The sequence below is a fragment of the Trachemys scripta genome, chromosome 2 (genome assembly GCF_013100865.1).
Source record: "Trachemys scripta elegans isolate TJP31775 chromosome 2, CAS_Tse_1.0, whole genome shotgun sequence".
NCBI lineage: Eukaryota > Metazoa > Chordata > Testudines > Emydidae > Trachemys > Trachemys scripta.
Window position 1 is genome coordinate 179,990,335 of NC_048299.1, and position 13,975 is coordinate 180,004,309.

Genomic DNA, 13,975 nt, shown 5'->3' on the forward strand with positions numbered 1-13,975 from the left:
AAAAACTTAATTTCACCCAACTTGCATATGCATTATAATACAGACTGTTTTTACCCTACAGGACACCTGCCTTACTCAGTGCTTTTTTCTGATGACAGGTAACTATTTTTATTTACTTTCTATGTAACAAATCGCCAAAGCCTGCTCCCACTGAAGTCAATTGCAAAACTACCTTTGATGTCAGTGGGCGCAATATCAGATCCAAAATGTGTATAATGCTAATACTAAGAGTGCAGCCTTTCCTCCATTAAAAAAATAGAAAACCTGTTTATAAATAATAATGACTTTAAATGTCTAAATAACTGGGTCCTTGAACACTCTCCAGAGGGAGGCAGGGTGTAGCCGTGGGGAAGGATTCCGGGGTTAAGCAAGTTCTGCAGATATGTGCCACTAAAATGAAACTATTTTCTTTCATAGGAATGCCATGTACCTTCACCCCTCTGATTTACCCCACAATAGTATACTGTCTACATACAAGTGACATCAGACACACTACATCAGAGCTTGCTTACCTTGATGTAGATAAATCAATAAATGCATATATTTAAAAAATGATGTGGATGAAAAGTCTGGTTTAAAATCAAAGCCAGGGGATCTGGTATTATAGCTGAATCTCTGTCCTGCACTCACACATCACTGAGCCTTTTTATTTTCATAATGATGCGAACAGAGAAGATAATGCTGCCAGAATTAACTTTGAATTTTCTTGGCTTTCATTGGCTTAAGTCAGACCTGTAATCTTATTCACATTTCAGAGGAAGAGCTGCTCAAGATGGACTGTATGAAAGTTTATATGACAGTAAAAATATACATCTCTACCTCGATATAACGCAACCCAATATAACACAAATTCAGATATAATGCGGTAAAGCAGTGCTTGGGGGGGGGGGGGGGGGGGGGGGCCCCCCCCGGGGGATAAAAGCAAGTTCAATATAATGCAGTTTCACTTATAATGCGGTAAGATTTTTTGGCTCCCGAGGACAATGTTATATCGAGGTAGAGTTATATTTTGCCTTACACTGAAAACCACTTATTTTTTTTCTGAGCCAGCTTTCAGCTTTACTTGACCCAAATGGAATTCTGTATCTGGGACCCTGAGACAAACATTTCCACTTCATGATTTTTAACATGCTCCGCAGCAGGGCAGACCTCCAGCACCGGACTGTTCAGAGGACAAAAAATAATAACAACAACTCAATTTCCCCCAGAAGCTTTCTCTGTATTTCAATCCTCCTGGGTTTTAACATAGACTAAAATAATTTTCCCTGTTAGAGAGAGAAAGGGACCAGCCAAGCAGTAACACATTAACATTCCCTACACATAAAAGTTACCCCAGGGTTAGAACAATAAAAACTTTACAGACTGGATTACCTAGATTAGGGACTACATCTAAATCCTTGGTCTGCAGAGTGGTGAATATAGCATAAGGCACCATATCCAGGCCCTATCTTCCTCCCATTGACATTAGTGACAAAACCCCCACTGGGCTCAGTCAGGCCCATACAGGAAAGCTCAGAATCTTCACATGTAGTCACCTTTGGTATTGATGGTACTTGCATCATCTGTGAGAACAGTTCACCTTCAAGGTAAAATAATCAAAGACTGGAAAGTGTGTGTGGTTAGGATAGTCACAGAGCAGCTCTGTAGAACTTCAGACCGACCGCCAGTGGAATGACAGGACTCTGAATACCTTGCTCGTTAGCAACAACTTTACTCCTGGGGGAATTCTAATTTATATTAGCTACTGACCATCTCCAGAAAGGTCAGTAGCAACAGTTCATGGAGCACATTTTGATAGGAATTTTTTCAGTCCAAAAATTTAGACCAGTTCTAATTAGTAAAGTACCATAAGCATTTATAAGGCCATTCTGTCCTTTACACCACTCTGGCAACGTAAAGGAGTCTTAAAACTTTTACACCTATTCTATACTCCCGTGGGAATTCACAAAGACAATGGGAACAATTCACTAAGCAGGCAGACTGCTACATTCTGCTCTGCCTGAGGGGAGAGAGCCTGCCCCATGCCTACCTCCTCAGAAACCCCCCAAAATCCTGCCCCTCCACGCCAAGCGTGTCACAATAGCAAGCGAGAGGGACAGTGTCTCTCTCTCTCACACGCATGACTGCCCAGCCCTCTCACCCCCAGGAGTAATTTATGTCTCTACTGGCTGCCCCAGGTGCCTGAACCAACTTGCCTATGCTGCCGGGGAGGGGCACATGATCGCTCTTGCAGCTTCCCTTTGCTTCTCTGTCAGAAGTCATTTTTCTGCGGGGAAGCAAAGAAATTTGCGGGGGACATGAATTCTGTGCACATGCAGTGATGCAGAATTCCCCCAGGAGTAAACATCAGCTCAGGGAGGATTTTCCACTGCCAGGAACCCTGCATACTTTGGGTTATGCTGACAGAAGAAGAATAGGTAGAAGTAATATCTGAAACACTTCTTTTTTTAAAAAAAAAAAAAAACTAGCCAGATTTTATGTTGATGATGTCCCTTCCCCAAAACAGGAAGATACAGTAAATGAAACCTCCTACTTATTAGACTGTCCTGTTTTTTTTTTTTAACAAAAAACAATTTCAAACTGAATCTTTCCATTAAATACAGCATTAAACAATCCTTCAGAAAAAGGGTTACCTCAAGTAGAACTTCTCCACCAAGTGAACCATTACAGTAACCTCTGGCATCTCTGACTAACACAGAAGAGAAGGGTGAAAAACCATGACAGCAGCACTCACCACTAGTATCACAAGGAAACTATCTGGGGCACAAGCAGGCATAATTCTAATGCCAAAGGATGATGTAACAGTGGTAAACATTTCCAAACTTAGGTGTCTCATATTAAGCATCTAAATAAAAGAGCTAATTTTCAAACTATCCAAAACTGCTGTTGAAGACAATGAGATTTACTGGGGCTCAAAACCTATGCAAATCAGCTCCCTTATGTAGGTATGTCAAGGCTGGATCCCTACTTTGAACTTTAGGGTACAAATGTAGGGGCCTGCATGAAAACTTCTAAGCTTAACTACCAGCTTAGCTCTGGTCCGCTGCCACCATTTCAATGAATTCCCTCCCTGGGAAGCCTTGAAAAACCTTCACCAATTCCCTGGTGAATACAGATCCAACCCCCTTGGATCTAAAACAAGGAGAAATTAACCATTCCCCTCCTTCCTCCCACCAACTCCTGGTGAATCAAGATCCAAACCCCTTGGATCTTAAACAAGGAAAAATCAATCAGGTTCTTAAAAAGAAGGTTTTTAATTGAAGAAAAAAGTAAAAATCATCTCTGTAAAATCAGTATGGAAATTAACCTTACAGGGTAATCAAACTTAAAGAGCTCAGAGGACTCCCCTCTAGTCTCAGATTCAAAGTACAGCAAACAAAGATAAACACTCTAGTAAAAGGTACATTTACAAGTTGAGAAAACAAAGGAAAACTAACACACCTTGCCTGGCTATTTACTTACAAGTTTGAAATAGGAGAGACTTGTTTAGAAAGATGTGGAGAACCTGGATTGATGTCTGGTCCCTCTCAGTCCCGAGAACAAACACACTCCAAAACAAAGAACACAAACAAAAGCCTCCCCCCCCCCCCCCCCGAGTTTTGAATCTATCTTGTCCCCTTATTGGTCCTTTAGGTTAGATGCCAGCCAGGTTACCTGAGCTTAACCCTTTACAGGGAAAAGGATTTTGGAGTCTCTGGCCAGGAGGGATTTTATAGTACTGTACACAGGACAGCTGTTACCCTTCCCTTTATAGTTATGACAAGGTGCCTAACAATAGGCACCCACTTTTTAAAATGGGGACCCAGGGTTATAGACAAAACCTTCTTTACTGCAACTTCAGTACATATCTGTGATTCTGATCCTCTGTCTGTTCAATTTGTATGGAGTTCTGTATGCCTTGTTTAATAACTGCTGTAGGTTATTATAGCCTAATTCTAGTCAATTTTGCCAGTCAAATTCAGAACTCCAACTAGACTCAGACTCATAGACTTTAGATGATCATAATGGTCCCTTCTGACCTTAGTCTGACCTCCCGCATGATGCAGGCCACAAAAGCTGACCCACCCCCTTTCCCTTAACTCAGCTGTTGAAGTCCCCAAATCCTGTGATTTAAAGACTTCAAGTCGCAGAGAATCCTCCAGCTAGCGACCCCCGCCCCATGCTGCGGAGAAAGGCAAAAAACCTCCAGGGCCTCTGCCAATCTACCCTGGAGGAAAATTCCTTCCCGACCCCAAATATGGCAATCATGCAGCATGCAGGCAAGATTCTCCAGCCAGACCCTCATTGACCACTGATACTATTTACCAGCGATGGCATGTTGTTGACTAATTGACTAAAATCACGTTATCCCATCAAACCATGCCCTCCATAAACTTATCTAGCTTAATCTTAAAGCCAGAGAGGTCTTTCGCCCCCACTGTTTCCCTTGGAAGGCTGTTCCAAAATTTCACCCCTCTGATGGTTAGAAACCTTCGTCTAATTTCAAGCCTAAACTTCCCCACGGCCAGTTTATATCCATTCGTTCTCGTGTCCACATTAGTACTGAGCTGAAATAATTCCTCTCCCTCCCTGGTATTTATCCCTCTGATATATTTAAAGAGAGCAGTCATATCCCCCCTCAGCCTTCTTTTGGTTAGGGTAAACAAACCGAGCTCCTTGAGTCTCCTTTCATACGACAGGTTTTCCATTCCTCTGATCATCCTAGTGGATTACTAAAATAATTATGAAAAAAAACAACAACAACAACTACCCAGTTAAAAATATCCTATTACGTTGTACTGAAGGACTGCAGGGTCACTTGTCTGTGTGATATGCCCAAACACTCATCACTGCTATCCAATGCAAGTAACACAGCTAAAGCAGAAAAGTAATGATTCATTTAAAGGGTCATTTTACTGTACAATACTTAAGCAGATATGATAGCTACCTAAATAACAAATGACTTTGTTATAATTCCTGCAGATACAGCGAGCAACAAAGGAATTCCTAATAATGAGACACTTAAAAAGGTTACACAGTACCAAGAACAGTTTACAGTAAAAAGTTTATCAATGAACTGTCTAGTGCCATTGTCAGCACCAGAATTTACATCACATTGTGACATATATAGTGACTGGAAACAAGTCGAAATCATTCAGGATTGCTGCCACTTAAATTGCAATACAGATATCATTTGCATAGCACTTCGTGTATGCACATGCCAGAGCACTTCATGCAATGTGGTAAAAATGAGCTGAACTCAATAAATGCATCAATAGAAGACGCAAAGATGCCAAAGCACTTTGAATCCTCACTTGGCATAAATCCTAATCTTAGAAGGGAGGCACCTGAGGACAAAAACTGATGGATTGTTGTGATCAACTGGGACTGTGATCAACAGATCTTTTGGTTTCCACACATTCTTGATTTTTGTCTGAAAATGGTATCTCCTATTAGTTCTCTGTATCATTGCTGAAGCTCCATTATGAAGGGGAATACAGTTGTCAATTTTCAAAATGTACTGTCAATATCAAACTAAAGAGGAAAAAAAACAGGTTTCAAGGGATTGCTAATGGGACAGACCACCTCAAAGATCTTGGTATGAATTCAGCTTATATTTGCAGTGCTGAAAGCCATGACTGCCTGATGGCTGATCAATGGCCTCTGTGATGAGGCTGCATGGACATGGTCTCAGTTCAATTCCTAGTGGATGGGTCCTCATCATAAAAAGCAGTAGCCACAACTGGCTGCCTCCCTCAGCATAGAAGTCAAAATCTAAATGAGGACAGCGAGTGAACTACCCTTTCATATCAGAGGTCTTGCAGGCCAGACTGGGACACATTTGTGGGACAGGGCAAAGGAAGTTTGCACTGCCGCTTCCCATCCTGTGCATGAACAGAAAATATCAGTCTCCAAGACTGATACCTTTCATGAGCACTAAAATAAAGAGAACACATATATTTTTATATATATATATAAAATCTGAACTAAGTAGTGTTTTAATAGATATATTTAATATATATAATATATTTACATATTGCATATATTATATATTAAAAATACAATCTCTGATCAGATTAGTTTAGAGTATTTTTGCACTTCTTTTGGTGCGCTTTTATATTGTCAAAATGGTTTACATGGTCTTTTATTAGATGCAATCAAAACTTCACTCTTAGGGACACAGACTAAGTTGCAGCTATCATCATATTTTTACAATCAAGTTTTAAGACCTTCAAAATAAAAACAAGTTACTCAATTATGCCAACTCTCACAATTTGATCACGAATCTGATGATTTTTGCCATTTTTCTTAAAGTCCTATTTCCTGAAATCAGGTGATCAAAAAAGAAAAAGAAGAAACAAGTTGCTAGTCCTCATGGCTGCGGGGAAAAGTTTGAAAACATACAACCTAAAGACTCAAAAGCTAGAAGGCAAATAAAAAGAATCCAATACTTAATATCTTTTAAAAATAAAATCTCAGGGGATGAAATCCTGGTCCCATTCAACTTCAACAGGACAGGATTTCACCCATGATTTTTAAGCTAATGTCATGATTTTTTGGAGCCCAACTCATTTGAACACTTAAGGCTGGCAATACTGTTATATAATGTCTGATTGTGACCTAAAGAATCCCCCAATGCCAATTGGCAAAGGGTTCATTGATCTGTAACTGTATCTTCTGACAGGTCTCACAAACTAACCATATCTAACACAGTGTTTTCATAGTAGATATCCAAAGAGGGTCAAGAAAAGTCTCTAATAAAAACTTATGTCATACTGATCCTAATTGTTATAAGATGTATGGATGGATGTCATTTAAGGAGTTGTGTGTATGTACACTGGAAAATGTGTTTTAAAGTCTGAATCAAAGCAGGGTTGTCAAGCAGGTTTTGACTAGACAAAGGATGCATATTCACCTGTCTGCCTCGGGTCACAGGTAAAATAGGCATTGTAAGCCAACACAACAGAAGACGGTGACGATGTCAACATGAGGATGTAAAGGCAACATGGAGCCAGCACACCAATGAATAAACCATCCTGACTCTGGGGACAAAACAATGAACTTTGGGGGATATAAGGAGAAGGCAAAAGAACACATCTTGATCCTTCACTGAGGAAGCAAAAAGAACAGCATTTTCTGCATTCATGAAAGGGGAATCCCAGCCATGTTAGTTGGAGACGCTGGGAGATTCTTTAGGTGAGAGAAACTACTTTAGACAAAGGTTTATCCTGCTAAAGTTAAGTTTAGACTCTAGGAACAGTGTTATACGGTTTTATATGTAACCATTTCTGTTTCCATTTCTATCCTTACTCACTATCTCTCAAATCTTAGCCTTTGATAATAAACTGATGATTGTTTTCACTATAAATATATCTCAATGCTGTGATGTTATATTGGAGCGGATCCTCATTTGACTCGTAGAAGTCGGTGTGTTCACTATTCCTTTTGGGACAGCTTGTCTGGTAATTTCTGTGAGTGTCCAGACATCGTGAAGGAATTTGGGGATTTGGTTGCGCCTATTGTTAACCTGCAAAGCAAAGTAAGGTCTGGCAGAGACCTGAGGAGACCGTTAGGGTGAAAGCCAACTGACTGGTGGTATCAGGGAGCTCACACCCAGTTCAGCCCAAGCAAAACTTCCTCTCATCAAAGGCAGGTGAGTGATAAGGTGACTCACAGTCCTGGGCACACTGAGGAAGCATCATACCAATCAACTACTTATCTGCAACCTACTTTTTGACTGACACTCCATTACCTGTCAAGGCCAAAATGTTCAAAAGTGGTCACCTATTTTGGATGCCTGAGTTTGTGAGCACCCCATTTGAGACTCCTAGACTCTGATTTGCAGAAGTGCTGAGCACCCAGAAAATCAGAGGGCGAGTGCCCCAAAATGGAGACATCCAAAATTCACACACTTTAAAACATTTTAGCCTGAGAGATAGTGAGCACAAATCCAAAAAGCAAACAGCTCTATTTTCTGGTTCGGTTTGCAGTGTCAGCAATTCAAGAAAATTCTGGCTTTTACTTTAAAATGGTATTGGCAATAATACTACAAACATTGATGGCGTTTACATATGAAAACACTTCACATTAAAATTTCAGTTCTACTGCAGAAGTTTTCTGGCAATCACCTCATTTTAAATATAAAAGTGAGGTTCCCCTTTTTATGAACATAAGATGTTTTATGTCATTTTTATTATTTGACAATGCCAGACCCAGAATTCTGGGTCGAGCCCCCAATGCCTGCTGGGGCAAAAAATATGAGCAACCGTTTTTTGGTATTCAAAGCCATATGCACCTGTCAACTAATGAATACTCCTAATTTTAGGGAATCGATCATGTTTTTATATTTAGGGAGTGCACTGAAGGATTCATGTTGTAAAATACAGACTCTGAAGTTACATAAGTACTTAAATATACATATTTATTATAGCCTGTCTGATTGGCTGAGACGGGCTCATGTGACTAAGGTAAGATTACATACTATTGCCCATATAGCTGATTCATTATATTTGACACTAAAAATATGGACCATCTAGCCAATGATGGAGATTGAGTCAAGTGATCTGGAGGAGAAAAGTCTCAATACAGGACTGCTTTGATATTGCAGGGCATTGCCAGCAAAAACAAAATCCTGTAACTTAGACATAAATACTTATTCCACCATCCAGAGTTCCTTGCAGCTGCTTTTAGACATGACTCCTGTCAGCTGAATTTCACACATAACTTTCGAGCTCTGAGTCTGAGTTTGTGTATGGATGGAGGGAGAGAGATTAGATACATTACCTTGGCAAAAAAAGTTTATTCACCCACTCAACCACGGCAAATATCTTTTGTTTCTCTTTGTTATAAGTAAGCAAAATATCACTATGATATTCATTATCACCAGTTATCCTGGGAAAGGCTAGAGAAGTATATCTCATGCCTGTGACAGTAAATTTTCTGACAGTTTTTCAAGGCTAAAATGGACAGTATTCCCCATCATCCCATCACAGTATGGAAAATGTTACATGCAATGTGCCTGAAAGAGTAAATCACATTATGTGCAGTTAATAGAGGGGTGGACAATTTGCATGGAGCCTGCTAGTCTTAGGACATTTTGCAGTTTATCAAAAGGCTGCAAAATTATAATAAACGTGGTCAAGTGGATAAGACAGAGGACATGAAGATATCCATGGTGACCAGGGCTTGATTGACAGGCCATACATAAAGCACCATCCACTACCAATAAGCAACAGCATGGCAAAAGAAGATGTGCCCCACATGTAGGTAGTAAGCAGTTCCAGGAGTGGCCTCAGAGAGGTGATAATATACCAGTGGGTTTCGGGAGGTGCTGTAGAATGAACTGAAGATGAATTTAGGTATGTCTACACTACAAGAGTAGTTCGATTTTACTTAAATCGAATTTGTGGAACCGATATTACAAAGTTGAACCTGTGTATCCACACTAAGGACAGTAATTCAACTTTGTGAGTCCACACTAACGGGGCAAGCATCGACATTGGAAGCGGTTCACTGTGGGCAGCTATCCCACAGTTCCCGCAGTCCCTGCTGCCCATTGGAATTCTGGGTCGAGCCCCCAATGCCTGCTGGGGCAAAAAAATGTGTCTGTTTTGGATAACTGTCATCATTCAACCATCACTCCCACCCTCCCTCCCTGAAAGCACCGGCGGGCAATCACTTCGCGCACTTTTCTGGTGAGTGACAGCACGGACGCCCCAGCACTGCGAGCATGGAGCCCGCTGCGACCATCGCTGCAGTTATGGCCGTTGTCAACACCTCGCACCTTACCATCCACCTTTTTCAGAGTCAGATGCTGAGAAATCGGGCGAGGAGGCTACGGCAGCGCAGTGAGGACATTAAGTCTGAGAGGGGCACAGACCTCTCACAAAGCACGGGACTCCGCGCTGTGAACATCATGGTGGCAATGGGTCATGTTGATGCTGTGGAACGGCGATTCTGGGCCCGGGAAACAAGCACGGACTGGTGGGACCGCATAGTGCTGCAGGTCTGGGATGAATCACAGTGGCTGCAAAACTTTAGGATGCGTAAGGGAACTTTCCTGGAACTTTGTGAGTTGCTGTCCCCTGCCCTGAAGCGCAAGGACACCTGGATGTGAACAGCCCTGACTGTCCAGAAGCGAGTGGCCATAGCCCTCTGGAAGCCTGCAACGCCAGACAGCTACCGGTCAGTCACGAACCACTTTGGCGTGGGCAAATCTACTGTGGGGGTTGCTGTGATGCAAGTAGCCAACGCAATCGTTGAGCTACTGCTCTCAAAGGTAGTGACCCTGGGAAACGTGCAGGTGATCATAGATGGCTTCGCCGCGATGGGATTCCCAAACTGCAGTGGGGCTATAGATGGAACTCACATCCCGATCCTGGGACCGGACCACCAGGCCAGCCAGTACATTAACAGAAAGGGCTACATTTCAATGGTGCTGCAAGCACTGGTGGACCATAGGGGACGTTTTACAAACATCAACGTCGGATGGCCGGGCAAGGTTCATGACGCTCGTATTTTCAGGAACTCTGGTCTGTTTAGACGGCTGCAGGAAGGTATTTACTTCCCGGATCACAAAATAACTGTTGGGGATGTGGAGATGCCTATAGTGATCCTCGGGGACCCTGCCTACCCGCTAATGCCCTGGCTCATGAAGCCCTATACAGGCACCCTGGACACTGAAAAAGAACTCTTCAACTACCGGCTGAGCAAGTACAGAATGGTGGTGGAGTGTGCTTTTGGACGTCTGAAGGGGAGATGGAGAAGCTTACTGACTCGCTCTGATCTCAGCGAAACCAATATCCCCATTGTTATTGCAGCTTGCTGTGTGCTCCACAATCTCTGTGAGAGCAAAGGGGAGACCTTTATGGCAGGGTGGGAGGTTGAGGCAAATAGCCTGGCTGCTGATTACACCCAGCCAGACAGCCGTGCGATTAGAAGAACCCAGCGGGACGCGCTGTGCATCCGGGAAGCTTTGAAAGCTAGGTTCCTCAGTGAGCAGGGTAACCTGTGACTATTACATTTGTTTAAAGAGAAGCTGAACCTGCTCCCGTTTCTTTACGCACTTAATGTTGACTATCCTCTCCAGTTACATACCCCCTTCACCCCGTTCCCCCTCTCCAACACAGGGGAACAGGGTGAAGGGGGTATGTAACTGGAGAGGATAGTCAACATTAATTGTCCTGAGGGAGGTCAAAAATTATGGAATATCCATTTGAATAGTCAACCCCCCAAATGAAGAGGCTAATAAAAATGAATGGGCATTATGCAAACAAGCAGAATATATTTGTGCTAGTGTATATATATTTGTACTAGTAGCTGAAAGCCTATGCCGTTGCACAGGTATAATTCATAAAGTTGTGCGTAAAAAAGCCAAAAATGGCTGAAAACTTAAAACTGGACAGTAACACACCACGAATCTCAGTGATGATTGAATCATGGTGATATTCTAAACACAACGAGTCGTCCTCTATGCTTGTACTTATTTCCATGGATTAACACTGACTGTAAAGACCTTCTATGCTTCAGAGGGATGTTTGGGGTTATTGTGTCTGCTGCCTGTATTGACTTGTGTCTGGGGGGGTTGTGCTGGGAGATTTGCGTAGGTGGCATTTGGGTACATGGGTGTGGCATCTGGGCCAGGTTATCCATCATCTGGGCAGTCTCTCATACACCCAATGAAATGGTTGCATGTAAATTAGCTGTAAAATAAAACACTTGTGATAGGTTAAATTACCTCTGATATCATAATGGTCTAGGACCCTGGGCACGCATAGATACATGCCTTACTGTAGCTGAAAAACGCATGGGGTAATTCGTAAAATCAAAATGGCTGAGAATGTAAAAGTTGGACAGTAAATGATGGTGAATCAGAGTGATGGTTTAGCCTGGTGATGTTCAGAACAAAAGCTGCTCTCAACCATTCTTGTAGTTGTTTCCATCACGGACTGTACAGACATCATAGGCTCCAGAGTGACACAGAGAGTAACAATCCTGGATTTTTATTATATGGATTACAGTTATGCTGCTCAGGGTCAGGCCTCTTGTGCTAGATGCTGTACAAACAGAGATAGGACACAGTCCCGGTCTTGGAGAGTTTAATCCATAAATGGCTAGGATTGTAAATTCTTCAGGACAGGGACTGGGACTACATATATCTGTGTTTGTACAGCATGTAGTAGAAGAGACCTGGTCAGCATTACTGTAGTACAAATAATGAACACACACATGGATTGGGAGAAGAAGAAAAAAATAGGCTTGTGTTGCATTTAATTTCCAACTCACCTTTTCATCCATAGGTTGTTGATTTAGACTGTACGCTCTTTAGGACAGAAAAATGTTTTTTGTGTTTGTAAAGCCCTTCTATTTACACAGCACCCAAACTCTGCTAGTAATGAAATTATGATAATGATTTCTTTCTTAGATTGAAATGGGATAAAACATTTCACTTAGCAAATATTTAAGTGCTCACCATAACATAAATACATATTTACAACAAAAGCACACACTTCAGTAGCAAATTACTAATTTCCATTTGCAGTAATGAGATTTCTCAGCTCCATCACATCTGCATACTTCCAAAGCAACATTTGGAAGAGACTTTTCCATTTTGACCCTTTTTAACTTAAGTGGAAATTGAAAAGAAATGCCCTCACTACAGCAGTGAATACATATTAATTGTTTTTCTTCCAAGTCCAACAGGTGATACACATTTGCCACATACATTATAGTAATGTTTTATTTCCAACACTGAGCAATTGCTATAGCATTTCTTTTATTTTTTCAAATGACCCTTACAGTCATATAATAAAACCACTTTGTCCAGTATTTCTTTACACATAGGCATTATATTGCTGTGTGCTAATTCAGCAGGAGGAGGGAGGTATTTTCCTAAGAGCAGAGAGTGAAAACATATTTGCTAAGGAGCATATTTTTCCTTCCTTCCTTGTTGCTGTGAGATGCACAAGTGCAGCCAATTAGTCTTGGTTTTCAAGACCAGTAATATATTTGTGAAATTCTTGGAGGGTGCAGACCATAAAATCACTTAAAGCTCTCAATCAATATAAACTGGTTGTCATAATATATTTAAAAGTAATGCACATTTCCAGGCAATATATATAGAACAAGGAAGAACAGCCATTCTCTGGCTGGGAAGTTATTGAAGGTTTACAGCCAGAGGGGGATAGGGATGGGAAATTCCATAGTTTCCTAACCCTTTCAAATAAATAACTGATCTATGCAACAATTAGCTTATGCAGCACGAGGTACTTATTGCACAGCACCGACGCAGACCCAAATAACACTGAACGCATCAGCTCCCAAGCTCAAACAAGTGCTAGCATCTAAAGCATCCTTTGTTGTATCTATAACAGCCATCTGCGAGGCATGCGTTGCACACAGAGTTAACTCGCTCGTCAGCACCTATAGGCAAACGGGGCAGGTATGATGACCGTACCTGAGATTGCTGATGGAGATGCTGCTGCTGTCGCTTCCCCGGGGCCTGGCAGCATCCTTCACTGCCCCATCGATCGAACGGAAGCCAGCCGGGAGGAGAGGCGTGTGCGCTGGAGGGGCGGGCGGTAGCCAGGCATCAGGCCAAGATGCCTAATGTCTTCTTCCTGCTGCTGAATCAGGGAGCTGCTGCTGCTGCTGCCCGGATCCCCAGCGCGGCGGCTGCAGGAGCAGGAGCGAGACAGCAACGGCTGTTCCTCCGCTCACCTTCCAGCAGCAGCAGCAGCGGATGCTAACGCAGTAGCACCGCCCGGAGACGCCCCCTAGCGCCGTATCCCAGCCCCGCGCCAGGCAGCCCGGGGGTGCGCGCTATAGGTTGCACCGTCAGCCCAGCCCTTGCCGGGGTTCCCGGGGAGAGCCCCGGGAGATCAGTAGGGGAGGCGGGGCGCTGGGAACCTACCCTGGGCTCGCGCCGTAGCGTGTCACGCTCCCGCCCAGACCGGCCTCTGAGCCGTGCAAAGAGCGGGTGGGCTTCTAGCCGTGG

At 42.7% G+C, this 13,975-nt stretch overlaps 1 protein-coding gene across 5 annotated transcripts in view; it reads right to left on the bottom strand.

Annotated features, from left to right (window-relative positions):
- The window catches only part of KIAA0319 (KIAA0319 ortholog), a 78,174-nt gene extending 64,199 nt beyond the window's left edge, over nt 1–13,975 (bottom strand). For 2 of the 5 annotated variants that reach the window (XM_034762427.1, XM_034762426.1), the window contains exon 1: nt 13,436–13,975. The gene's annotated coding sequence lies outside the window, so the exon portion shown is untranslated. The remainder of the gene's footprint in view (nt 1–13,435) is intronic. The other 3 variants (XM_034762431.1, XM_034762428.1, XM_034762432.1) reach the window with 2 other exon arrangements.